Here is a 21,857-nt window from a genome sequence, read left to right as displayed (position 1 = left end):
TGATTACCAAGCCATTTATAAGATCTTCTTGCACCGAAACAATGATATTCGTATAAAAGTTACCGTGAATGAACCGCAACAGTCGTTTCCGGCGGTGTCCTTACAAAAATAGTTACTTTTCATCTCAGCCCGCCTCAGACTGAAATACTCTAATAAATTCTTCCATTCCCTGCGCGGACACGAAGGACGTTATCGTCCTCGCCGTGCACGCGACCCGCAAAAAGACGAATCCGCGAACATCGGAACTCTCACGAAATCCTGCTTCTCGTCGATCGAATCTCTCCCTACACTCACCACCTCCGCCAGCAAAAACAAAAAATAGAAGAGTATTCGATTTCGTGGCAAGGTAACTCGATCGAAATTTCCCGAGTGTCTCCCCACAGCACAGTGGTCCAAAATCAAATTTAGAAGTAAAAAGCAAGTTTCTTTTATCTTCCAAAAAACTCGCATCAACTTATTATTGACCATGGATGGTATCAATCTCACAAGGAACATTCTGTAATACGCCGATTTTAATGTAGTTTAATACAGAGGTAGTATTTTGAAAAATATTTGACACGTATTTTTTATAGCTGCTGAAATTTACATCGGGGGTGAAAACAGCCCCTTAAAGTCGTGGATGAAAAATACATTTTCCTTAATATCTCGCAAAATGTTCGACTTGCAGAAGATATTAGTTAACAAAAGCTGTGTGTTTTCTAATAATAAAAATAACTGCTTAAGTAGTATTTCGAAATACTAATTTGTGTAAACAATTATTTTTTAGTTTTAGTTTCTCCAAGAACTACGTAAGTAGTTATTTTTATTATTAAAAATCAAACAATTTTTGTTAACAGATATATTTTCTTAGTCGAATAGTTTTCGAGATATTAAAGAAAATGTATTTTGGACCCACGACTTCGATGGCTGTTTTCACCCCCTAGGGGTGAATGTCAACAGCTACAAAAAAATACGTGTCAAATATTTTCCCAGCCAGTCAAAAATAGAAAACAAATTCCGACTTTCATGAAGATGAGAACAATGTTGAATGAATCATCGCATCGTCGAAAAGGATTCCTAAAATTAACAAAAATTTGTTCGTTTATCCATTTCTATTGGAATAAAATTTCTAAATTTTGTATTACTGGAGCTAAATAAGCGTATGAACTACTAAATTTTGATTCCGGACCATTGTGCCCATATCGGAGACCATCGAAGGAAGACAGGTGAGGCTACTCTTGACAACTCCTGGATGTGAAAAGCGGCTGTTGCACGACACCACGAACGAGACAAAGCTGGGAAACATATTTCGCGAGGGCTGATGCATTATCCGTGAGACGTCTGCGACAGATAGTGTCGTGGGAAAACGTCGATAGCCCTTTTTGCGAATGAAGTCTGCCCGCGCCTCCACGACACCCCCGCCTTCTGGGGGCTCTTCTATCCTTCCCTTTTCGCCAACACGGTTCCCCTCTTTTTTTTCCACAGCCCTTTTCTTCGTCTTTTTCCTCCGGACTGGCAACGGAGGTAGGCAAGTTCACCGACGATTTTCGCGTGTCCATTGAGTGCCGAGGCTTTTCCATCTCCTCTGAACCGACGCCACTTTTTTGATGATTCCACCGCGACGTAATTTTCCGTCATCCAGACCGGTGGATGACAGTTCCAACCCCTCTCCATCATTCCTCCCCCCGTCTGTCGTTGAAAAGAACGACCGCAAAAGTGACTGTAATAGTTTCCACCGGGGAACAATGCCGGGGTTTTCGAGAGTTTCGCGGTAAATGCGCGTGGCTGGCCGCTTCGACGTCGAAAGAATCGTCGGAGGGAACGCTTGGCGGAAAGATTCCCGCGGACACTTTTCCCCTCTTCTTATTCTCCGCTGCGATTCTTCGTGTTGTTCATCGCCGTGATTCTTCTTGTTGTTTCTCCTCGTGAATCTTCTTGTTTTTCTTCTCTGTTTTTCAGCCTCGTGTTTTGTTCTCCCCTCGTTCATTGAATCGAGACGTAGAAGAAGGTCTTATTAAAAAGATGGGAGACATGGTGTATAAATTATTTAGTGTTAATCTTAACAATAATTACAGGAAAAGTGTCTAAAATGATCCTTCGGGGTAAAATGATTGCTGTTCTGAACTGATGAATCGTTCTACAATAGTTCTCCCCGCACGTCATTAATTGTTGCTCGAAGTGCGATGTGAAAGTGCTCTGTATGTTGTCCACAAGAAAAATTTAAAATTACTGCTATTTATCTAAGATAAGGTCTTTTTCAATGTTGTGTATCTTTTGTCATAAACGGTTTAATGTGACAGCTGCTTCTTGCGCGGATTTAACCACAATTCAATAATAGGTTAATTAATGTTTCGTTACCGCATGTATTAAGTTGATGTTATATTCAACCACTGAATGTGAGTTGGGTGTTTGGGGTCATATGATCCCTCCCTAGTAGGATAAAATGATCCCAAAATGATTAAGAAGAAGATATCAATTTAATGCAATTATTGTTAAGATTAATAATAAATGATATATGCATAAAGTCTTGGAACTTTGTGATCAGATCTTGTAATGTAATTTAACAGGAAATATTGGAAGATGATCATAATGGCGAAACGTTGCAGCGCAAGCGAAATTTTGAATCGATGGGTATCGACGAGAAGTGGAGAATCTTCCGGCTTCTCTAATGAATCCTGAAATAGTTTAACATTCAGTTCACTCAGAATAATAGGTCGTCCTCTTTCTATCTTCATATTATGACTTGGTACGATGGTTGTCAGTGTAATTTTAGATGTAATACTCATTTGTGATTTGTATCGTGAATATTTGAAGATTGCTCGGTACTCATAATCTTCCTAATCGATTATGTATGTCTTCTGTAGGAAATGTAATTGTATACTGCATAACGAATTATCTCAAGAAAGCATTAAATAGTTACGGTAATAATAAACGTGATATATGGACCGAGGATCGCTATGCATATTAAAAGTTTTATAGGTTGATTTACTGAATTGAAATTATGTCAAAGATTTGTTGCCTTTATTGAAGGTTTTATCAGATTCAAAGTAAAGTGAAATCAATAGTAATCCTTATGAACATATTTGCAATGTGCATTTTTACAAATGCATAAAATCCGCAGTCTAGTGAAATGTTAATAATCTGTGGATAAAAAGAATAAAATCTGTTTGACTCAGTGATTATAAAACATTTCAGTATAAAACGTACGAAAAGTTTTTAATTATTATTTTTTAGACTATACTATATTTAAACTGAAAAACATTATTAAAAGTGAATTATCTTCTTTTTATCGAAACATAATAAGTTCTGTTCTTTTCGCAAAAGTAATAAGATTTTCAGGCAATTATTAATTTATAAATCTGGTATTATTTAAAATAACAAGATTAAAAATAATGTCATCCTTTCTTAGCAGAGCGTGGTTTCGATCCACGGACCTCTGGGTTATGGGCCCAGCACGCTTCCACTGCGCCACTCTGCTGTTGTGATAGGTTTTCCTAATTCTGTTTATATATTATTTTTTTGTTAAATGTAGTTCACGTGCAACATTTTTCACAATACTGTCTATGACGTAATTAGACAAAGACAAATGATTTTTAATTGAAAGTAATCCTTGTAATTAACCATTCTTAACTTTATGTGCAACTATTTTTACAGGAATTACATTTCTTTTTTCTTAAATTAAATTTTATTAAAACTTTATTTTCATTATTGTTATTACAGGTGAAACTTAGATTTATTATTATCCTTCTCATATATTTCAACGATGAATGCACATGACTTTCCAGAGAATTAATCACACGACCGTAACATTTATAGTCGAATAAAAAATAACTATCAATTTAAACTTTTCTTGTGACCACCACAGTTTTGTATAAAATATCCACAAAGTTCGTGTAATTGGATACTTAAAGATTTGCAATATACCACACAACATATTAATTAATTCCAATCAGCTAAATTAACGGTTAGCACATTACTTTTATCAAATCTTTGTAGAATATTCTTTTCTTTCCTTAATTATTATCAGACCCGGTCCCATACTTTGGTCGGTAGGGTATGTGACACCTAGTACCGAATATGTTAAAGAATATTTCAACAAGTAACCGTCTGAATTATCGGCAGATTGTGAAAATCTATCTTGAATCGTTCATCAAACAACCTTTAACGTTGCAACACATATTCGAACCAAAAACATCAAGTAAAGGCATCCAACGTACACCAGTTGTTAGGCGTCTAACGTCACCCGTTAGACGAATAAATAAATCAAAGCCGTAGTTCCGTACAAAGTCAAACGGGATACATTGAAAGCGCCACTTAATATTCTCAGTCGACGCCCAAAGCTCCAAGCCATCGCGGTACCAACAGGCTTTAATGTACCCGTCAATCCTTTCCTCCCGTCATCCTTTTCGGTCGAAGGTGGCGCCACCGTCGCGAATTCACCGATTTTCGTCTTTCCCGCGGACGAATAACTGGAACCGAATCGATCCTCCCCCGCGCCTAACGGTCGATCGTAATCGTCGCAACTCGTCCGTTTCATTCCGTCGACCTTGGGGTGGGGGGATGCAAATCGTTTCAACCCCTTCTCCGGGAACGGTCAAATAAATTTGCATCTTAAGCTATATTTTAATACGCATGCATGTACGCGGCAACGGTGGGACATTTAAAAAAATTATACTTGCAAACCAAGGGTGGAACATAATTAACGTCACCGGCACGCACTATTATCCGCGAGACAGCGTTGCTTGTCGACGTACCGGGTCGTTCGAAATTTGTCGACCGGTTTCGCAGGTGCGTCTCCGTGGAGACGGGTTTACGCCAGTGGAATTCTAATTCGCCAAGGATGATAAATCGTCAAGGGGAATACCAGTAATCGCGGCGGCCGCCGATAGGAACGATGCATTTTTCCTCGACGGTCGAATGACGAATTTTCATTCACACGTACCGCGTAATGCGGTCACGTCCCGGGAAAGTTTTTCCTGCGTTGTCTGAGTAATCCGGATGATATCGGATCGTCAGAGAATTTAGTGCGGCTAGAACTCATAGAGTGATTGGAGATTCATGGGTGCGACTGAGGGGGGAGGGGTGTGTATTTCTTGCGAAAAAAATAATTGACACGCGTCAAATCGATTACTTTTCTTTTTTTAGTTTAAGGTGTATTCCTATCCGGGAGGTCAAAAAATCGTTTTTTAAATTGTATTTTTTTAAAGTATAATGGCTTGAAAATGTGTTCCCAAAGTGATATGCTTCAATTCATTGAAATGACAAAGTTATAACGATTTTAAGAGAACGATGTATGTTTTCCAACTTGACTGTCACGATATCTCAATAATGAGTTAACCAATCTACTTCAGCTTTGACATATATATAAAATAGACGTCTCGTTATCTTGTGAAATGTCAATATCTGCAATAGCTTTTTTATCGCCTGAAGAAGTTGCAAATTTAATGAATTTTTACTTCACATATCTGCCATTTCGTTAAAAAATCTTTTTTTGTGCTCCATAGTAGTTCAAAAGGTAGCCACTTTTAAGTAGATTAAGATTATCTTGGACTTTTTTCCGATGAATACAGCAACGTGAGTCGTGGCAACCATTCAAAACGATATGCTGCGAAATAGCATGTAATAACTTGAACTGATTTTGATGAAATTTTCAAAATGTATATAACTAACATAAATCTTTGATATGTATTTATTAAATTTTCATTATAGCCTCAGATTAAAAAGTTGTAAAAAACGACCTTTTATTTTCTTCGCGATTCCGACCAATTGCAACTTTTTCAATTTTTTTTACACATCATTTAGTAAACTACTGTCCTTAACTTCACAAAAGAACTCAAGTCATTTGTACTAATTTTAAAAAAGTTGTTCCGTTTTAAAGGGTGTACAAATACTTTTGTCAGGTACTGTACATCACATTGTTAAGTTTATATTAATGCCTAAGTGTGTTACTAAGTTGTGTCAATCATTTAAAACACATATGTATTACCACACACCACCAAACCATCTTTCCAACGAGCTCCGCGGTATTAATTTACCAACGAGCAGTGGTTAATCGTGAGCTTATCACAAGTACACCGCATCACTATTAAATGTTAATGTTAAGTATCCGTTTATTGAACGTCAATTGAAATTCGAGAATGAATTGTTTCTTTATTTACGTGAATATTATATGGAAATTTGGTTAAAGTGTATTTACATAAGCAATTAATTCTGTAGTAGGATTTAATAATATTATAAGCGGTTTCAGAGTTAAAATTTCAACGAATGACGCTGTCGAATCGGCACTTCAGTAATTAATTAATTTCCTGATGGTAGTCTATGGGTGTGTGGATAATTAATTATTCACCGACGTAGTCAATAAATACTTGAAAACGATACAGACATTCATTTAAATTTACAAACGGCAAATAGAATAGAATTTTTAAGTACAATTTGCGTTGGACTTTTTCGTATGACTGTATATCACATAAAATAATAAGAGTAGCAATGGCTATTCCTGAACTTTCTTCAATGGATTACAATATTGCCTATATAATTGATGACATCTGATTTCTCTAATACTTAATAAAAATTGTGTATGCTTTTGGAAATTAATGACGAATAATAGTAAGAAAACATATGCTTTTTATTTTCGTGGAAAACAAATATCGTGTTTGGCAAAAAAAAGTAAAAGTATACATTCAGGAATTCCTATTGCCAGGAAGTATTATCATATAGAAAACTTTAAATATTATTGAGTAGTATAAACCAACGAGCATTCCATTCAACGTTCTTATATCCTGAATAAATGAAATAGCGTTAGAATTCTTATAATGTTTTTAGTTAAACTCCGACCTTTTTACAATATTATACTACAGTCTCAGAATTTTATTATAAATTCATTTAAACAATCTAAAAGAAACACAACGCAAAAACTAGTGACTAATAATTGAAAACTTACACGACATAATCGATTAGCATTTGATTAAGCCCGTGAACGAAGCTTTTCCTTCCGTTTTCGGACCACTCGACATTTCCACCAATATTTAATTACGCGAAATGTTATTAATATTCATACACGTGATTACCAACTCAAAGCTGGTGGCCGCTTGAAATTAACGCTGCATTAATTCATGTATTTCATCGAACGAACGATCATAGGACAAGTTCGGTAACAGGCTAGCCTGCAAGCCCAGCATCGATTCGTTGCACGGATAACGAATGAAGACTACTTCCGGCAGAATTGACAGGTCCGTTGCAATCATTCCGATGTGTAGCTAATATTTCATCACTGAACGACGATACGCGGTGATCGGCAACCGCAAAACACGACACGATAACTTCGTTTGATGCCCTTGATCTGGACATAGCGTTCCCATGAAGTATGAATGTGATTCAGAATTTCCTGCGGATACTCTAATAGCTACAATCGGAACATTGCTTCGAGTATTTTCATGAGTTATTGTTATTATTAATCTGCAAATATTTATACGTATTTGTGTTTGTAGAATTTACAAAAGTTAGAGCTAGAAGATATTTCACGTTATATGTCCTATTTAACATTAATTTTCACACAAGTTAATACTAGGCACTGCAGCTTGATGTTTAAGATACCTGTTATTGGATGTTGCAACTTTTGTCGCGCACAAATTAATTCGTTCTAGACTTTTTTATGATATAGAGTAAAAGGTACGACTTAAGCAACATGGCTCCGTATCTAATCGTACCTCACTTGAAAGTAATAAATTTCCGAATAGAAATACTGTTACTAGTTCCATTGAGATTTTGCTTGATTTAAATTTTTAACAGTCATTTACTGAAGTGGTATAACAGTATATATTTACATTCTCTGCAGTATAGTCTGCAGTTTTACTGTAAATATTCCATTATTGTAAATACAGCGACACAACGTAATCAAATTTTTGAGACAACATTTCGGTGAATATATCAATAAGGAAATAATAAAAGGTATTAATGCTATGGGAATTCAATTTTCGTTTGTGTAAGATCAAGCAGTATGAATAGAAATTTTCAAATATTGAAAGTGCACTTGTTTTCTTTCATATTGTATTCTTTTTCTACACGTTCGTACTGCCAGTTTCGGGAATTTCATGGCCCGTTTGAACGCAACAAGTGAAAAGCCTGGATAACGAGAGCTCGGCCACTTCCCTTACATTTTCCCCTGACGAGCTTTAATGAAATTCCATGTCTGATCCGTTTAATAAAATTCATCGATGAATTCCTGTTTTGATATGGATCCGCCCGCTACGAACACCCGTAAAAGGGGAACAATTTCCTAGATTACCATTAACCCATCTTCGCTTCGTTTGAAAGGAAATTGACACGTACCGGGTAAACTGTGCATCCTTTTTTGTCCATTTTTCGAAGCATAATTTCCTCGTTCGTAACTATTACGTCAACCTTTGCGACTGCATTTCACAGAACAGTCTTATCAATTTCTACTGTGTAATTACCACGTCGCTTTAACATATTCAAGGACCAACTTTTTAGAAACAGAAAAGAATGTTCCGATCTATTCAACAGCATTGTTCAATTGAAACATCCTATTTCAAAACCGTAGTATTTCAATAAAGAAACAAGTCATGAAAAACACGCCAAAACAAAAAATATGGCCATCGAATCTCAATATGAAACTGAAGTTAGATGTACGCATTTTGTGTTTCAGTGTTTCTGGAAAGGCTGAATTGGTTTAAACTAATATATTCAGAACAATGTATTGCCTGATGAATTAACAATTTTTTTTAACAGTTCACTGAATATTAATCTTCAGTACATTAAACTAAAAATTCTTGTATTCAGTATAATACAACTTAACTTTTCATCCTATTCAGTAAAACAATATCTATCAATCACTTACTAATATTATACTCGACAAGACGCAATGATCCTCGTAAAATGGATCATTCATTTCATAAAATAGAACTTCCTCTATAGAAATGTCGAATCAGTGTCTTTAAATTTTGCGTTAAATTAATTGTGAATTGGTTCTCATTAAAAGTACCAATGAATTTCCAGCAACTGTTAAAAATTTTCAGTCACGTCTGACATGGGCTAGCCGTGAAATGACGGTCGTACATAGTTTATTAGCGGCTAACGTAGAAGATAATTCCACTAACTTGCACAATGGCCGATATTCCGTTGTTATATGGGATTCTGCGTACTATAAAAGAATACAGCCGGCCCCCGAGTTCGCATCCAACATTCCTGACCCGGAATGACCTAAAGTAGGAAAGCACATTAATATACCTAATGGTATTTCGGAACTTAGTTTCCTCTCCCGGGACAAAACTCGCTTAATTGGTCCACTTTCCTCTGAGCACGAATTGAGGTGGTAACCACGTTTGTTGGCAACAGTGCTCACGTCAGACGCATCGTGCATACTATGGAATAGCTATTATTATTTATACAGCACAGAAATTACTGAAGGTTTTTCAATATATTTACTAATTGTCTGATAGAAACGATTTTTTAACACGTTCACTGTGTCATGCTACTGGACACATTGTGCAGATTATACATGTTATTATTTAGAAGTTCAATGTTCTTCTTGTAATTCGATAATATTGGTGATCGATAGCCGTTATGACAATCAGCGTGTTAATATCATGATAATGTAACCGTTAGTTTATGCATATACTCTCGTTCAAAAATATTAGGACAGTTATCGAATATGCACTAAATGTTACAATGCATTACGGAATTGCTGAACGCCATAAAATAAATATTTTTTAGGGAACATTAAAGCTCGATGAATAGCGCTTATGTTACTATGAAGTAATAAGAGTGGCTTGAAATATATAATTTATGAAATATCACAATTTCCTCGTGTAGATTAGCTGTCCCAATACTTATGAACGGTAGTGTAAGTCCATTTTCACTACAATGTAAGAAATAATCTTCGCCTTGGGTATATCCACATTTATTACATTTAAGATAAAAAATCATAAACCAATTTCATCACTAGAATATAATATGGTTCCGCATTGTATAATAAACTCATTTTTATAATTTTTGGATTTACATAGACTCTAACCTCCTTAACCCCTTCAGTGTCGAATTAATTCTACAGGATAAACAAAATGTTTTTACATAGTTTACTCTATTTAGGGTCAAATAAGATTCCACAAATCGTTTTAGTTTCTCTTTATTATTTGTAAAAAAAAGAAATGTACATATTTAATTATGCACAAATCCTTTCAAGAGTCACACATGAAATTAATTGTATAACAGTATTATATATTTCTTTTTTGATGTTCCTTTATGTATTGTTTACGATTATATAAAACAAATTGTTGTGCTTTGTAATGACAACAATTTTTATGACATAACCTTATCTACCTGCGAATATCTTCTCCTGGGTGACTGAATTATTAAATATTCCAGGAACCAACGAATACACAGCCGCGTTAATTTTAGGTGATGTTCACAACTCTTACCAGTATTAGAAAACCATCAACAATTTTAAAAAAGTTGATTGTAAGTACTATTAAAAAATCTTTTAAATAGCATGTGCATAATTATGCACATAGCGTTTGAAGGTGTCAATGGGCTCGTATATAACTAATGTTTAGATATATCTCACGTATAATAAATCACATCCCTAGACGAAAAATCGACCCCAAATCAGTCCTCGAGCAGTTTCAGGACGTACTCTTCCGGTCTTTCTTGGAAAGCCTTCGTGAAATAAAGCACGTTAGACTTTTGAACGATGTTGTACGGGGGCAGCGGAGGCCTTCCAGCCCTTAACGCCGAAACATAAATATTAATAAGCAAGAGGTGAAATTCACGCTTATCGTGGCACCGTGAAGATTTACATGAGATAACACGACTTTCCGTTTGCTGTATACAGCCGTTTGTGTGGCCCGCGCGTGTGTATCCAGCAGAAAACACGCTGGCATTTACATACGACGTCGGATAAGGGAGTCACGGGGATCGTTTTGCAGCCACAACTTTTATCGCGGCTGATATCTCACCGTGCGGTATTGCATTCTTTTCGGAATAAATAACGAGACCATGGATGATGAAGCAAGAGTTGTTACGTATCGTCTGCGGGGGGAGGCACAATGGGGGGAGCGTTTTGAGCTACGATTTTAGCATTTCCACTCGCGTGTGTTCTTGGAACGGTATATGGTAATGCCGTCTCGAATGAATACTCTAATATACGCATATTTTCCTTTGTAAATTTTGTCACTAATCCCAAGAATAATTACCACTTTCGCAGACGCGTCAAGTAAAGCACTTACGGGATATGTTAATAAGAATAAATTTACAAAGCAAGGGTACGAAGTATGGAACACAGTTTTATGTATGTAATTGTTTCAAGGTGTAAAGAAAACAAAGAAAGTATGTACAGAAGGATATTCAAGATAAAGAATTACCACTCAAAAATAAAACATGCTTCAGCGTATTTTTAGTTTATTTTTATTTAGAAGGTTGAGTGTTTTATAAGTAGGAAGTTGAAGAATGATATTTATTCCATTTAATGCCTGAAATGCATTGATAGAAATACCCAGTCAGACAAACCTGTAAAGCAAAATTTTTTCCAATGCCTGTTATAAAGTTATGGCTACAAGTTTGATGCAAGATTTGCTATAAACAACTTAGACGCACATTGGCAGCAAATTGACAGCAACATATTCAGCAAATCAGCTTGCGCAAACCTTGTTCCGGTTTTGCTCTCAATTTGACATAGATCATGTTGCAAGACTTTTTGCCAATTTGCTTTAACATTTTGTCAGCTGGTGTTTCCTGCAGAACCCAAGTCAAATACGAAAACAGTTGGCAATGGTTTTTTAGACAACTGTTGTCATTTTTTTGTACCAACTGGAATACTGCCCATTCCACTGTTAATAATACAATATAAGAATAAAAGGAACTACTTAAATAAGATGGCCAATAATTAGAAAAAATTGTGGGACTAAAGAAAAGTAGCTTTAAAAAAATATTTCCGAAAGAAGTAACCAAAAGTAGAAGCATTACGGAATCAAACTCATAACCTCAAAATTACACGCGCCACCATTAGAACGATCCGTGATTTAATTACTTCGTATAGTAGCTTAGGATGGAATACAATGATTAAAACAAGAATTATCATTTTTACTATAAATATTTGTGTTAAAAAGAGTATTATAACGTTTCTTTATTAGTACCATCGAAACTTTTATAATGATATAGAAGTCTCAAAATGATGATCGCTAACGCCATCATTTTTTCAGGAACTGACAAAAACGCTCAAAATCATAGCGTTTCTCAATTAGCTTGTCAAGAAGGTTTATAGTACGAGCTATAATTAATATAAAAAAAAACTAAATTCTTGTTCTATTCTATTGTAGTAAAGATAAAAGATACATGAATAAAATAGAGTAATCATTAAGAAGAAAGCATGATGTATATTTTGTCCAAATTATTATACCTCTCAGCACATATACATATGTATTGATATAATGGCTGTAAACAGCGACAAGTGTTAGATTAGACAGACGAGAAATATTAATATCCCGAAGCCATGGCGAAACGCAAATACAAACGTAACAGAAAACGCTTCATTATGAATGATGAAGCAGTATTGTGTATCACTGAATACAACGTTAATGTTTGCGATTACGCGCGCGTGCTCCTTCTGTGCTATTCGTATCTGAATGCGTTGCTCGATAACGTTTGGCTCACCGCAAACCGCTGCATAACTCGGAAACCCCCCACTATGTGTTAAACAACATTGATTAGTGACATCTGCAGAGTTAATATTCCGATAAATTTAATACCATCCCTTTACGCGTATCGTTTAAGCGTGTGCCGCAGTTAAATAATTATTCCGCGGCCGTTGCTGTGGACAAATTTGGCTGAAAGTTTATACCGTATCAAAAAGAAGTAAAATACCTGTGAAACTTTTATAATTTTACCGTGGAGCTCTTATAAATTGCAACTTAAACATCAAATTGTCTTGTACTCGTATTATAGTTAATAAATAATTATTCAGGTGATCTTTGGAACGATAAAAGATTGTAGTAGGAATTAAAATTTGTATATTTCTCAATGTCAATTTACTGATACACTGTGTGTTAAAAACAAGAACACAATCATTTGGGGTTGATTGTACGTAACACATTTATCGTGTACGCTAAATCCTAACCTCACACTCCCACAAAGTGTAATAACATCAATCGTAAAAATTGGTGTATTTCGTGTGTCCTTTTCCCTTTGATCGTTGTTTAAACCTGTGTAAATATTCATAATGCAATAACAGCATACACCATTTTATTTGGGAAAGTTTATAGAATAATTTGACGTAAGAATCAACTAAATAACTATTACTGTTTGAACACAGGAAATGTTCAAAGTCGAAAATTTTCATTTTTCATCAAAATCAAATTTTTCGAAAATGTAGGGTGCTGGCTAAAAACCGTTTGCAGATTCCTATTCAGGACAGAACAATCTATAAGAATCGGCTATTGAATGTTAGAACTCCGAAAAAAAATCAAATTTGTCGAACGGTGTTATCAGTGCTCTATTCTGAAAAATAGTCTATCGCGCGCACACACACGCACACATGTTAAAATTGTACTTTATGGGTTCCTTTTGTTGTTATACCAAAGGTCATGTCACATGTCATCAGCTTTCCGATTAAGTTACCCGACACAGTCAGTTGGTAATATTTAATTCGCGTCCTGTTCGCCTGTCGTTAATCGTCGGGGGTTAATTCCAAGTATACCGCGTAGCGATTGAAAATACAATCAAGATTGTTCGTTCGTCTTGTGTTCGATAGCCTTCGGTCTGACTGCGTGTGCTCATTCTCCACCCTCTGTGGTCTCGGTACAAAGGCCGCACGAGCACAAACAACGTCTCCCCGGTCGTGGCGAAACGCCGATGAGTATATTTGCAGATCAGTCGAGCGAGTTCTATCAACATTTCAGCATCGTTAGCATTCAATTACGCGATTATTGAGGGCCTTGGGGCTCCGTACGTACATCCCCCTCCTCCGTGATCGATACACGTCACTTTTCGCGATGCTCGAGGGATCGAAATAATAGAGATCCAGCGGCCGGTAGAGACAGTCCCTTTTTCCATGTTGTCGACACGACGAACAGAAAAGAAAATACTTTCTATTTTTACTCCACTAGATGTCAAATGTTTTGTAAATATTGACGCAGCAATAGGTGAGCCACTATTTCTTCAATCGATTGGAAAAATGGAAGTTTTTGCTAGAAAAAGGCAGACGGTGTTAAAGAGGATATAAATTGGGATGAAGTGGATTATTTACTATTACACCTAACATATACGATTGTGCGCTTGACTGTTTAGGAATTTTTTATATTTTTTTCACAAGATATACGACAGCGAAGACGAAGTTACGCTGTTTGATTTCAGGGATGATATAACCCAGGTCCATAAGTCAACACCTGATTTTGAGAAAAATGTGAATAGAAACGGAAATATAACTTCTTGAAGCAACTTTACTAATTTATACTATAATAATATAATCACGAGGGATCCGTATATTCTGAACGAAGTTATACCAAAAAAACCGAAAAGTGATATACACTGTGTGGCATAATTATAAAACCATCCTAAACTTTTCAATTCTTCTGTATTGTGGTTGAAATAAAAATGAACCATATATACCATGTCTGAAATTGTGTTGAAAAATAATATTTCCAGGAAAGGATATATTATGTTCCTTAGTAAAAATGTGGTTCGTTTTTAGTTTAACCACAATATATATCGATAGAAAATTTTTGGGGTGGTTTTATAGTTATGCCACGCAGTGTACTTCTGATCGGTACTGTATATTTTCGGATTAATCGGTCATTTGTCTCTCCAGCCAGTGGTCCGGTCTCACAAGGACCAATTAATAAATAGTCCACTGTAGTATTATTGATCCGTTCGCACATAGAAGAATATTGCGGTATTCAGAATTTTATTCGTCCGACAAAAATTAAATATGACGTGTGAAGGGAATCACGATAAGTGGCTATATATATATATAGGATAATACAAGTGTATAGCGTACGGGTCGCGTTACAGGTGGCTAAAACGAGCACCAGCGTAATTCAATTTCGTTGAGTAGCATCCCCTCTCGTCGCGGTGGACTTTATGAGGCGAAAAGATGAACAAGTAGGATTACTAAATTATTCCGCCCAGCTTCATTAGAAGATAACCTTACGTTTTCGGACTTAATTGCTGCGAGCTGAATATAATAATGCCCCCTCTGTGCTGTATACGCGGGTTCCAATTGACTCCCCATCGACCCATGAAATCTCGATCCCTGAGTCGTACCCTCGATGACAGTCGACCGCCAAAAACAATTTGTTTCGGTTCGTTCCAGCGAGATCGTCTCGAGAATTAAATGTCGGGCCCGATCGTTGTTCCCGGTAATTGCTGCAGGGAAGAATACCGTTCAGCATGCAAATATATGCAAGACGATCCGGAGAATTGACTAAAGAAGAGAGACTTATCGTCCAGTGATATATTTGACCGCGTGGAACATTGCTTAATTGGAGATCGTCTGATACTGGGTCCAATTTGTTTTAACAGAAATGCATCGAGAATGCGCAGCGCCGGATGAACGGGCGATTGGGGCGGGGGGGCTGGGGGGCCTCCTCTTTAAGATTTCCATTTCGTTATGATTAAAATATTATTTAATTTTATTTAGAATAAATTTCAAGTTTTGAAGGTTTATATGCTTTATTGTGTTTTATTAATTATTCGCTTTTCAAGCAAGGGGGCCCTCGAAGGTTTGATAGCCCTGGATCCTAAAAATCTTAATGCAGACATAAGAACGTGTAGAAGGAGTCGGAATTGCAAAACGTGTATAAATGTTACGAATGTTTGGTAAATAGAAAATGTATTCATTAGAGAAATGGAATTTTGTCATTGCCCTATGCATGGGTATTATACACGGAGACTTAAGAAAATTCCTGTAAACACTATTTCTATTTTACATCACTTTACAATGGATTTATTTCTTTATTAAGATGATATTCTATTTATTTGAAATAAAATTCTATTTGATTGAAGAAAGTGTGTAAGACTTAGTATCTTAAGACTCTAGGGGGTTATAATACTCACAAAGGGGAGTAAAAAATGTCAAATCAACATAGGTTCTAAAATCAACCATTTCAATGTAAAATTAACTTTTATACTTACGAGCGTTCGATATCGTCTCTCCGCAACATATTGAATGTAAACAGAAAAATTGAGTTCGAAGTACATTAATTCAAGGTTGTATGACAGGAGGAAATACGAGATTCGGAAGATGTAGGTATTTGAGATTTATATTGAATTGGAAGGAAAACATATGGAACATCTGTAGCAAATATGAAATCAAGCATTTATATTTTTTCTTAAAGGTTTGATTTTAGGATCTATGTTAATTACACATTGTTTACTCCTCTCGGTGAGTACTATAAGTAGACTGCGGATTTTATGCATTTAACGTATACAGGATTATTTAGAACTCAGAGCTGTAACAAGTTCAGTGAATTTTTACGAAGTTTTCATATAGCTTGGAACCTGGAAGAATCAATAATAACATAAACATGATTCTATTTGACTTTGTTTTCCTTAAATTACTTCATAAAAATCTATATTTATACAAAATTCCGCAGTCTAACTATAACCTCTCAAAGTCTTAGACACTGTTTTTATCACCCTATATAAATTATACCATACATATAAAATCCACGTAGAAGGATTTATAGAAATTTCTCTAGAGCCATTGTATTTTCTTTCACTTAAAATAACACACAGCTGCACACAAAAATATTCAACCACTATTATAATTTCAGCTTGTACGTTCAATATTTCAGGTACCTAACTATACATTGAACAAAACGGTTCTTTCGCTGATCTATAAATCGTATAGCGTTTGTCATGTTCATGTTACACAATATTCCACCTGTACTGATTCTACCCTTCCCACGTTCCGAAATATACCGTACGATATATGATAAGTTTCAAAGAACACCGTACAAAATGATCAATTTATCGCGTTAGTGGCGATGGCACAGTTACAGTTCTCTCATCTAAATACAGGGAAGTAGCAACAGATCGATATACTTAACGCGTTAATACACCCCGGGTCGGGGGCAAGTTCAACGGAACGCACAAGCGAGGGGGCATAGGGGTAGCGCTGGAATCAGAATGCGTGAATCGTCGGAGTCTGTTTTCTGGCTGAGTTCAGCGTGAACGTGATTTTCGAGCACTCAGGCGAAGTGGAGAATGGTGTCCACAGCACGTGCCTCTAGGCTAATCCAGCCATCGTCATTCCCGGCTGACTCCATTTCGCTCTACGTACCTCTGCATGGACCTCCCTGAATAGGGACGAGACGCACGGGAACGAAAAAGGACAATCATCGGTCTGTTCGGTGGTTTAACCGGAGACATATCGGAGGAGGTCAACCTTTTTTCCGGTCATTCCAATGCAATCCCCTATCGTAGTATCATACCACGTCCCCACGTGTTCGTAAAACTTGGCCCCCAGATTGCTTTTAGAAGAACGTTCGAGCTGATAGCGGCTCCCGGAGACAGTTTGATCTTTGAAGAATGACAATTTCCTACGGAATGATTGACAGACATCACACCTGCAGAGGAAATTTCATTCTGATAGGAAATTAGAAATATTAGGTTGAGGGTATAACTCTGATAGTAAATTTTTGGGAAATAAATAGCATAAATGTACTTTCAAATACAGTAAATCCGCGATGAGTGTTCGAAGGCTCCTCGGGACTGAACATTAAATATTTCGTAAACTAATGATCATATGTGACTGAAACAAATATCATTGGCTTCAGAATTCCAAGCTCTGTCAGTGTGCTAAACCTCATCAAAAAGCTAGCGTTACACCTGGAGACCTCTCCTTGTTAATGTCGAGAAGCCTTCGAACACTCATCGAGGATATATTGTATATCTTTAGAATCATGTTTGTGTAGACATACAGTCGTGGACAAAAAAGTTGTCACTTTCTCGATTTATTTTATTTTTATTATTGTTTCACAACAACTTAAAAGTTTAGTATGTGTTGAATATATATTCTGACTGAGAACTAAGAGCTGTATAAAAGCCAGTATATTAAGGTGTTAAGTTGATGTTAAGAAATAATAGAAATATAACGAATCAGATAAGTGGTAATTTTTTTGTCCGTGACTGTATGTCCTTTAAGATTTTAGTGATAAATATTCTTTAAACTAACGTAACTAGTTGTAGTTATACAAGAAGGATTATTAAAATGCTACAAATTTGTCAGTTTTTTTTGTGTTTTAAGGATTACAATCATTCATAATCTTTGTAACATTTTTACAAACCTAGTTTATTTCTTTGGTTTAATGTAGCTCTGCGAGCTGTTCTTTGGTTGATACACGGCAATATTCTTATTTTCGTACGAGACTACTTTACATAAGTTATCCTATATTTTCGGTTCAAAACTGTAGAGCTATTGCTGACATGGAATCCATGTTCTTGATTTCTCAGCATTTAATCGCTGATATTCGTTAAAACGTAAAACTATCGCTCCATTCACTTCTCGTATTTTAAATCGAAAAAAATTGAAGTACCGATATACGCTACCGCGCGTAACTACTAACCCAATTACCAAATATCGAAAAAAAAAAAAAAAAACTTTCCGAAATTATTGAATGTCTTAAATGAACACTAATTAGGGACTATCAAAGACCCATAGGCTATATTCAAATTGAAATTCTGCAGTAAACAAGTTACAAAATATGCAATCTTATATTTTAGAATACTACATTTTCCAATCTCTCTAATCTAATCTCTATTTTCGTGTAAAATCTTCGATATCCAACTATGTATTGCAATACAACTTCCTATCATCTTTCCTTTCGCAATCCAGTGTCCTTGTAAACTTTCAAGCTAATTTACAACGAAAGTCCTGTATACCCCAAGATTTCCAAACGGAATTACCAAAATTAACAGGATTAATCTTCCCGAAGGAACCAGAATCTAGTCGCAACCATAACTCTACGAAGAAGCCTTAATATCCAAAGTCCGGTCACTCTCCTGAAACTTTTTAATCGAATCAGTTCCCCGAAAAGTTTCCTACAGTTTGTTTATATTATTTGAACTCCAGGATAGTTCTGACACTTTCTAGATTTCTGGAAGAATTAGAAGTCGAAAGTTTCTATCTCTCTCACTCTCTTCCCCCTCTCTCTTTCTCTCTGGAGGGAGTGGTGGAAGGTTCAACGAGATTCTTAGGCAGTTCAGACAAATGAAAATCCACTTTAAACTCGTTATATCGGAGTGATACACCCAGAGAATTCTAACTTCGCGATTAAATTGCACCGATATGGAGGCGGGTGTATTTATCTACGACACTCTCGAGACGAGTTACCCGTTCACGATGCGACTAATTGCGACCGGTTTTAATGAGCGGCCGCCGCCATTTTTATTTGGCCGCCTTGTTACGGGACATTGGCTTTCGCAACACGTATAGCTACTCGGAGGAGCCACGAGCCACTGAAAAGTGGCTAGGAAACGACAGAAATCCCGCGGATATCCTGAAATTGTCCTGAATGCTTCGTATACGGTCCCTATTGCTGGAATACGCCGCCGGAATATTTTTGCAGAACCTTTCCGTGACTCCGTAAAAGACTCGATTATCGAACGCAACAAGTAGGGTAAGCGCACCTAATATCGTCTATCCAAATTCAAATCGTTCGCAATTGAAGGGTTATTGATATTATACTTTTGCATCTGATTAGTATCAGAAAAAACGAAATTGATTGTGATTCATGTATGCAAATGAAAACTGTTCAAGATTTTCAATCGCGATTAAGAAAAAACGATTCAGGCATAAATCAGGATCGTGAAAAAGTACACATAATATTGACTATATGAAAAATATTGATAAATTGAACGGAAAGTTCGTGCATCATTGGTGAGATATCGGTACCACAACAAATATTACGAAGATGGTATTAAGAAACTCGTGGAACGGTGGGAAAGAATAATAGAGCCTATTAGAAATTGTACCATTGATTAAATAAATCATTTTTCGTCGAAACAATACAATGGAATTTATTTAGAATAGAAACGTACAAACTTTTCGTTCAACCCAATGTTTTTCAGTTTCTGAAGTTATATTTTTCTCAATGGATTGTGTTATATGGAAATATTAATAATGTCAAATTTAAAACTCTATAATGTCACGTAACTGTAAAGTGAATTAGTCTGTGACGATTTATAATTAGACTGGGGATGTATAAAAAAATAAAAATTTTCTATGTTCGTTTTGTAAACATGAGAATTGAAAAGTAATTATTTGTCGTTTTAAGGATTTCAAGGTGTTTAAATGAAATAGAAACTTTATTAGTTTTCTGTACTCATTAAATACCCAATAAATACGTAAAATCCTCAGTTTATTTAATACATCAAATTATAAATGGTTAACGATTTAATATCATTACTGCATCATTTAATCTGTACACCGTTCCTGTTCTGTTTGATAAACAAGTTGACATCGTAATTCAGCGATTTGTCATTCTATAAGAAATTTTTAAATACTAACGATCACGGTCTCCGTTTTTTCGGACGAGTTTCACACACAAAGATTTTCTCTTAAAATATTATTGGTTAATTAAATATGTTCTTGGTTGATCACTTTTCAAGAACCCTCCATACTTCCACGCACGTTCTATTCCAGTCCTGGGAATTACGTTATAAGGGATCACCCTAACGTTGAACTCATTCCGCAGGCGTGACTTTCCAGATGAGTCGAACGGATAGAGAAAGGAATTCTTTTCAAGATCGCCTTCAAGAATTTCAATAAAAGCCCCGTAAAGGTGATAGTTCTCTATCCAATACATTTTGATATCGCTCGTCCGGAAACTCATATCTTCCGGCAAATATGATTCCCGTTCTAATTTACAATTCTTCTCTGACCTATAATCCATCCACTTCGTACGTATCCATTTTATTTTTTACTATTTATCATTTAACGGTTTTTAACAAATCCAACTTCTTTTTCTAAGTTTTAATTCTTTCTATATTCAGGAAATCGAGTTTTGATATTTAAATACTTCGAATTCAACATTGACCGTTCGATAATTTTTACTTACTCTGAAAATATGAAAATAATACCGAGACGGAAACTGGAAGTTGTAGTGCTTTTAATTATTTATTATAGTACATGTAGATTGTTTAATGTAGTACTGTAATGCACTGAATTCTCTATTGCTTTTTATGTGAAAAGATTAATTCAAATAATAGATCTTACTTTTGGTTCACCTATACTTTACATTCTTTACCCTTTATTTTATGATTTCGAACCTATTCCTGTACAGATTTCTATCAGTAGTCTACGAATTGTATACATTTACAACATATGAGAACCTGTAGAATGGAACAAAGTAAAATAGATTATGAATTTGAACCGTTTGAGAAATTTTATGTTTTCGTTGTTCTAAAATTAAATAAAATACATATTATTTGTTTTTTAAGTTAGAAAAAATTGTTTGTGACCTGGGTTCCGTATAACACGAAATTCTATTGTACTAGAATCTGTTGTTATCGTAAAATCCGAAAAGTCGTGTCTATTATGAGCCCATGAATTATTTGTTTCACTTCGTCTATAATGACTGTACACGAAAGATCATGTGATTGTTATTGGTTGTACGCTGTCCGCCCATAATCTTCGACGCTCCTGTGTGCATTGGTACAGCCATCACAATTATCGCGGAGTGGTCATCAATCTGGTGTTACTATATCGGAATCCCACGGGCACATTCCACACGAATTTAGAGGAAGTAACGCGTGACAGCTAATATTGACCATCGCGGCGGAACGCAGGAGCCTGTTTCCTGGTATTAAAACGAAATAATATCGATATTTCCATCCTCCATTTAGCTTCTATAATTAGCTACACG

General features: G+C 35.8%; 1 protein-coding gene and 1 non-coding gene across 2 annotated transcripts in view; one reads left to right on the top strand and one right to left on the bottom strand.

Annotated features, from left to right (window-relative positions):
- The window catches only part of LOC107194047, a 98,888-nt gene that overhangs the window by 6,810 nt on the left and 70,221 nt on the right, over positions 1 to 21,857 (top strand). The window lies entirely within an intron of this gene.
- Positions 3,386 to 3,457, bottom strand: Trnam-cau. Its single transcript has one exon. It is a non-coding gene; the product is annotated as a tRNA-Met (tRNA).

This window comes from Dufourea novaeangliae, unplaced genomic scaffold (assembly GCF_001272555.1).
Source record: "Dufourea novaeangliae isolate 0120121106 unplaced genomic scaffold, ASM127255v1 scaffold21, whole genome shotgun sequence".
NCBI classification, from domain to species: domain Eukaryota; kingdom Metazoa; phylum Arthropoda; class Insecta; order Hymenoptera; family Halictidae; genus Dufourea; species Dufourea novaeangliae.
This window is presented reverse-complemented; position numbering and strand designations above follow the sequence as displayed.